The sequence below is a fragment of the Loxodonta africana genome, chromosome 1 (assembly GCF_030014295.1).
Source record: "Loxodonta africana isolate mLoxAfr1 chromosome 1, mLoxAfr1.hap2, whole genome shotgun sequence".
Taxonomy (NCBI): domain Eukaryota; kingdom Metazoa; phylum Chordata; class Mammalia; order Proboscidea; family Elephantidae; genus Loxodonta; species Loxodonta africana.
The window spans coordinates 132,102,851-132,110,567 of NC_087342.1; positions in this window are offsets into that span (position 1 = coordinate 132,102,851).

Consider the following 7,717-nt stretch of genomic DNA (forward strand, 5'->3'; position numbering starts at 1 on the left):
GCACTTAAACTTTAAATAGCACTTTTACTCTATTACAGTCACCAGTTTACTTGGGGCAGGGTCTTCCTGTTACACTAACTATCTTGAGAACACTGTTTTGGTGGTAAAGAGGTACAAGACACAGTTCATCACGGAATTTGCAATCCAGTTGTGGAAGAAAAAGAATACTTACGTAAAGCCAACAGTTAAAAAAAATACAGTTAAACTAAAAAATATTAGATACAGTTATTAGAGTAATAGGAATTTATGGGGGCGGAAGTGATCCATGAAGGTAGGAGCAATCTAAGTTGTCATAGAGAAGTTGAGATTGGATTAATAGCCAATTGATTTAATTGACAAGATGTTGTGTAGGACTGTGAACTCCAGAGGAAAGGAGGGGGGCTGGAAAAGGATAGAGGGGGGATGGAGGCTGGTTCAAGGCTAAGATAATAAAATGAGCAAAATCTTGAAGGTCAGAATGCACCTTAAAGATAGGTAAAATTAGTCAGGAGGAGGAGAATAGGCATGGAAAAGAAGTCTCAGGCAGAGGTCATAGCAACAACGTAGCACAAGGAGAGATGTGGCCTAACTAGAAAGAACAGTAAGTAGTATACTGCAGTGAGAAGTAATTTAGATTGACTTGGCAGGAAATAAACCATTATAGGTTCCTAAACAGAGGATTACCGTGATAGATTATTACTCCCAGGACCCCATGTTACTTCCACTGTCAATGTTTTTGTATAGTTCCTTTCCACACTGACTCTGTGCTTGAATGTTGATATGCTTTGGACAAAAGGATATCAGCCAACATGACTTTAGGGCATTAGGGTTTTCAGTCTTGGAATGCTACCTTTGCTATGTAAGCAAGCCCAGGCTAGCCTCCTTGAGGATTAAGACCACAAAGAGACAAAGAAAATGCATGGCGAGAGAAGCCCAGCTGCCCCAGTCAGTCCAGTCATCCCACCTGAGGCACCACCAGACATTTAAATGAGGCCATCTAGTCCCAGGTGAGGCACCAAATGATTACAGTTAAATAACTGACCTCAGATGAGACAAAGAACCACCCAGTTGAGATTACCCAGAATCACTCGCCCATGGAATTGTGAGGAATAAAATGGTTGTTGTTTTAAGCCACTCCATTTTGGGGTGGTTTGTTACACAGCAATAAAGCATACAAGTACTATGATGAAAGATTATCTCCAATGTCTCTGACCACTTCTTCTCTGTCACCTGTGCAGGTTTACCATGTTTGGCTTATATTGATACTTAGTAAATATTGATGTTCCTCAAGGCTGAAACCAAGGCCACTGTCATGGACTGAATTGTGTTCCACCAAAATGTGTGTCAACTTGGCTGTGATTCCCAGTATTGTGTGATTGTCCATTATTTTGTAATCTGATGTGATTTTCCTATGCATTTCAAATCCAACCTCTATGATGATAATGAGGGCAGGATTAGAGGCAGTTACGTTAAAGAGGCAGGACTCAATCTGCAGGATTAGGTTGTATCTTGAGTCAATCTCTTTTGAGATATAAAAGAGAAGCGAGCAGAGAGACAGAGGGATCTCCTACCACCAAGAATGAAGAACTAGGGGGGAGTGCGTCCTTTGGACCCGGGATCCATACACTGAGAAGCTCCTAGACCAGGGGACAATTGATAACAAGGACCTTCCTCCAGAACCAACAGAGAGAGAAAGCCTTCCCCTAGAGCTGGTGCCCTGAGTTTGGGCTTTTAGCCTCCTAGACTGTGAGAGAATAAATTTCTGCTTGTTAGAGCCATTCACTTGTGGTATTGTTACTAGAATAAGGTTCTTGCCTCTCACTGGTCAAGAACGAATGGGTAAGGCACGCAGATTTTCCACATGAGCAAAGCTTTATTGAAGAGGCCTGCCTAAGCAACGCATACTCCCGTTTCACAGAACAAAAGACAGGCCTGTGTTTTTCATGTTTATTCATAGGCACAGGCGGGGATATGTTAACTAAGGTGCGCTTGCAGCAGCTCTCTAAGATGGCTCTTGTCGCGCCTGCACAGTCTCTCGGTCGCTGCTGCTGCATGCCGCTCCTCACTGCCCCTGGTGGAATGTCACACAGCGGTCACAGGTGGATGTTCTGTGCATCTCTCTGGGCCTGATTTTCCTCAGCTGCTTCTGAAAGACAACTTTAAAGAAGTTTGCGGGCTATTTTCTGATACTGCCCCACTGTTCTGGGGAACGGCTTTGTTTCTGTGCCCTTGCCCATTTCCTGTTACGTTGTTTGTAGATTTGGGGGGCCCTCTGTTCTCTGTCTTTTTTTTTTTTCTGTCTTAGTATTTCTGTTACAGCAGTACTGGATAACTAAGACAGCTGCCTTCTCTTTTCACTCAGCTCTCCCTCATGTGATTCATCCGCTCACATAGCTTCTTTTTTAACGTAATATTGTATCACCACTTATGTACTTTCAATCACTAATTAATACCTCCAGCCCAGACCTCTTCTCTGAACTCCAGACCAAGCTACCCGTCTGTCTGCCTGATAGCTTAACGTAGATACCTACTTGGAACCTCAGACTCATGATCTCCCTAAAATATGTCCCTCTTTTAGTGCTACCTCATTCAGTGAATGCCATCGCCTGCCATCCACCTGCACAAGGCAGAAACGTCAGTCATTCTTAATACCTCCTCTCTCACTGCCTCTATCAGTCCATTACAAGTTCTTATTGATTTTACCTTCCCAACACTTCCCAAAGGAGCCGTGGTGGTGCAGCGGTTAAAGAGGTCAGCTGCTAACCAAAAGGTCAGCTATTCAAACCCACCAGCCTCTCCACAGAAGAAAGATGTATCCGTCTGCTTTTGCAAAGATTTACAGCCTTGGAAACCCTATAAGGTTGCTATGAGTCAGAATGGACTCGACGGCAGTGGGTTTGGTTTTGGGTAACACCTTCCAAATCCATCCACTTCTTGTCATCTCCATAGCCACCACCCTATTCCCACCACCATCATCTCATCTGGACTGCTGCCAAAGATGCCTAACTGCTCTCCCTGAACCCACTCTTGCCTACATCCAATCTGTTCTCTATACTGCTGCCAGGAATTTTTTTTTTTTCCTCAAAACATAACTCTGATCATGTCAGTCCAGAGTTTAAAACACATTGATAGCTTCCTATTACTCTTGGGATAGGCCATGTTAGTTCAAGTTCTTCAAACATCAGATGCCAAGACAGGATTAGACATGAAAGCTATATACGGACGGAAACGCCTGTGAAGAATAAAGCGGAGGAAGCTGGAGAACATGATCGAGCCTTCAGACTGTAATGCAGGTGTAATACCTGTGAAAGAGAGGGGGAAGAAGGAGGATTGGGTTGGAAGAGTCTTACGTTGCAGCAACATTCTGAAAAAGTTTTGACCAGGCTAACAAGGCTTTAAGCCAACGTTGCTCATTAAAGGGCCCCTGGTGGTGCAGTGGTTAAAGCGCTTGGTTGCTAACTGAAAGGTTGGTGGTTCAAACCCACCAGCCACTCTACAGGATAAAGATGTGGCAGTCAGCTTCCATAAAGATTTATAGCCTTAAAAACTCTATGGGGGCAGTTCTACTTTGTCCTACAGGGTTGCTATGAGTCAGGATAGACTGGATTGCAATGGGGTTTTTTTTTTTGTACTGTGTTCTTTTAAAGAACTGTCTATATGGGATCAGACTGACAACAACTCAAAAGAGCAGAGAGAAAACTTGGGGAGCAGTGAGTTTATGTTAATGGGGGAAAAAAAAATTCCAAAAAGAAGGGTGAGAATGATTGCACAACTTGAAGAATGTAATCAGTGTCACTGAATTGTACTTGTAGAAATTGTTGACTTGGTGTAGTATATTCTGCTGTATGTATTCTCAGCAGCAACAAAAAAATAAAATAAATTATTTTTAAAAAATTAAAAAATAATTGTGCTCTACATAAACATGTTTTAGCTTGACTTTTTATGTATAACAAGCAAAAGAGGAATGCATTTGAAAGCCTTATTGGGGTAGTCAGAGAATCTAAAGGAAAGCTAAAGAGCCTTTCTTCAGAAAGGACAGAAGCTAGAATAGCTGTAGGGATCAAGGGAGTAGGATCAAAAAGATGAGTAAACATTCACAGGGATGAATTATCTCCAGCTGTTTCTGTCTTTGTGTTTCTCCTCTCAAGCTTAATTTCCAAGAGGAAAATGTCTGAATCGCCTAATTTAGCCACATGCCCGGGGGAGGCACAGAGACCTTGGCTGACAATCCTGCTCTCAAAACTGTATTCATTAGAGGAGGGGGATAGCTCCCCAAAGTAAAATTGGGACACCGGTACTGGATTTTGGGTAGGCAAAAACAATAGATGTCCACTACACAGTCCAAAAGGTAGAACATAATATCTTTCAACTTGTGTTTTATGTCTCCTGCCGAAATCAGAATGAAATTACCTTCATTCACTTCTCTGTGAGCCTTCCCTCAAATAATGGGGCTTGGTTGAATTAAATTATCGCCAAAACCAAATTTGTGGAAACACAGTGTATCTGATAAGAGCTCATCCCAGGCCAGTTTTGTTGTTGCTATTGTTGCTTTAAATTTGAAATTGATTGCATAGTTACTTATAATTTATGTTTGTATACTGAGACGCAGAAACATCCATGAAATCTAACATTAAGTGAGAAAAAGAGAAAAACAGTAACATGTAACTTGACCAAGATTGGAAGTGAATTAGGAGTGATATAAATAGAAATTTTATGCATTAAGTTCCCCTTTGTAAAAGTTGCTTAAAATTTTACGTTTCTGAATTTTGCTTCTAGAAACTATATGTTTTCACATACAAGCTCCTACCTTCAAGCTCATTTACTCATTTAATATAAGGGCCTACCATGGCAAAGTGGTTAAGAGCTACCAAAAGGTTGCCAGTTTGAATCCACCAGCCGCTCCTTGGAAACCCCATGGCGCAGTTCTACTCTGTTCTATAGGGTTGCTATGAGCTGAAATAGATTCAACAGCAATGGATTTGGTTTTTTGATATGTGTACTGATGGTGACCCTAGATATAAAAACGAGGAAACAGTCAGGAAACTTGCTATATAAACGTAGACAATAAATTACTATAGGAGTGAGAGAGAAAGCTATAACTGATTTGTTCACTATTTTTTTAATCCCTAGTATCTAGCACAGTGCCTGAAACATAGAAGTAGCTCAAAAATACATGGTTGAATGGATGAATAAATGAGTGGAGGAAGCACTCACCTCTCTTGCCAAAAGACTAGTAGGGTTGGGAGTATAGAGGTAATGGAAAGAGACAAGTTCAGAAAATTTTCTTGTTGTTCAATTCCACAAAACGCATGGAATAATGAAGACTAGAGATCTCAAACTCCCAGCTTGAGGATTGGCTATCCTCATGTGGTTCCACCAGGCATCTGCCTTCAGATACATGTGTAGGTTGGTTTTCCTGTCTTCAGCACAAGACTACATGGGTTGATCAAGCTCTTCTGGATCCTTGTGTCACTCTTTTTGTGACAAGTGACACCGTATGCCAAAATGACCGCTAAGAAAATTTCAGTTTCTCTGCATTGGGGGTAAAAAGATGAGGACTTGAGAAATTGGAAATTACGTACTTTTTCCTAGATTGAACAGTGGGATGTTGTGGGTTCTTGTATAATAGATATTTACTCAATAACATATGTTTCGAAATGAGATATCTCACTTCTGAAGGGGGTGGGAAAGAAGTGTGTGGAAGTCATACATCTTCAGGAGAGACCTCACTCTCCCCACACTGAGAGAGGGTCCACGAATTAAAAGAGCGTTTCACACACCGGTTGGACAGAGTTCTTAGAAACCACAAACACACTAACACTGCCTAGTTGTTCTTTTAAAAATAAAACAAAAATAAAATCTGGGGTCTTTCCTGCATGTCCTCTTTTTGTGAGTTTGCATGTTGTGGTTGTCGATATATTGTTGTGTTTGTGTGTTCTGTTCCTCTTGACTCAATACATTTGGCCTCTTTTTAACTCTTGTCATTGCTAGATCTAACTTGTTCCACTCTGTTTTCCATCCCAGGGGTAGGCAAAACAAAACAAAACCCACTGCTGTTGAGTAAATTCCACCTCATAGTGACCTTATGAAAAAAACAAAACCAAACCCAGTGCCGTCGAGTTGATTCCGACTCATAGCGACCCTATAGCACAGGGTAGAGCTGCCCCATAGAGTTTCCGAGGAGCACCTGGTGGATTTGAACTGCCAACCCTTTGGTTAGCAGCCATGGCACTTCACCACTACGCCGCTAGGGTAGGACAGAATAAAACTGTCCCGTAGTGTTTCCAAGGCTGTAAATCTTTACAGAAGCGGACTGCCACATCTTTCTCCTGCAGAGTGACTGGTGGGTTCAAACCCTCAACCTTTTGGTTAGCAGCTGAAAACTTTAACTACTGCACCAGCAGGGCTCCTTTAGGGGATAGCAGAGCACATGAAAGAGCAGGGTCTTAGAGCCAAAAAGACCAAACCGAGAATGCCAGTTAAGCTGCTTAATATCTGGACAACTTTCAACAATGTACCTAACATCTCGGAGCCACAGCTTCCATGCTGTTCAGTAATATTTCCATTTCTCCTCTTTTTAAGTACATGATAGGATTTTTTGATAGGATTGCACTTCTGATCCCCTTGAAGTTAGGAGAGGACATTTACTTGCTTTGGCCAACAGAATGAGAATGGAAGTGGACATGTGTCATTTCTAGGTAGAAGCCTTTAAGAGAGTTAACTTTCCTTTCCTCTGACAGATGATGGAAGCTCTATCAGCCTGGTTCCTGAGTGAGACCATCATGATAAGGAGAACCCCTATCAACCTAGTGAATATGCAGTGAAACCAAGAAATAAACTTCAACTGTTTGAAGCCATTTAAGATTTGGGGGGCTATTTGTTAATGCAACACGATCTAGCCCATATTTTCTAATGGTTTCCTCATATGAAAAATGAGAATACTAAGATTTACCTCAAAAGTTGTGAGCATGATTAATTTGAAATGGGGACGGGGGGTTAAAAAGCAGTGGTTAGTAGCCTTATTACCCCCATTATCTCTACTGTCCATACTTAGTGCTCCTATCACTACCTCCTGCTGTCCCACACCCATACCCTCATAAGAGGCTCACACTTGTCTGTTTCACTCCACCCATGTTGTTTTCTCTTCACTCCTCAATCCCTCCTTTTACCCCTTTTCCTGATGTCATTGTGGAATACTGGCTCCATTGTGGTCAAACTCTTTAAACCTTTTTTTCATCTTTTTCCTCAACTGGAAACAGAATTTTAGAATTGAAAAGGACCTTACCTCTCTAAGAATCTGCAGAAACAGACCTCCAAGTTCACTCCCTACCCATCAAGCATCCTTAAAAAACAAAAATAAATAAATAAATAAATAAACAGTTGCCATGAAGCCAATTCAGACTCATGGCGACCCCATGTGTGTCAGCGTAGAACTGTGTTCCACAGGGTTTTTATGGCTGGTTTTTGGGAAGTAGATTGCCAGGTCTTTCTTCCAAGGTGTCTCTGGGCAAATGCAAACTGCCCACCTTTACCTAGTAGCCGAGTACACATTAACTATTTGCACCACCCAGGGACTCCTACAATAATAATGTCAGTGTTGTTGTGTGCTGTCAAATTGATTCCAACTCATAGCAACTTACAGGACAGAGTAGAACTGCCCTGTGGGGTTTTCTGGGCTGTAATCTTTATGAAAGCAGATTGCCGGGTCTTTTCTCCCACAGAGCCTCTGGTGGGTTCA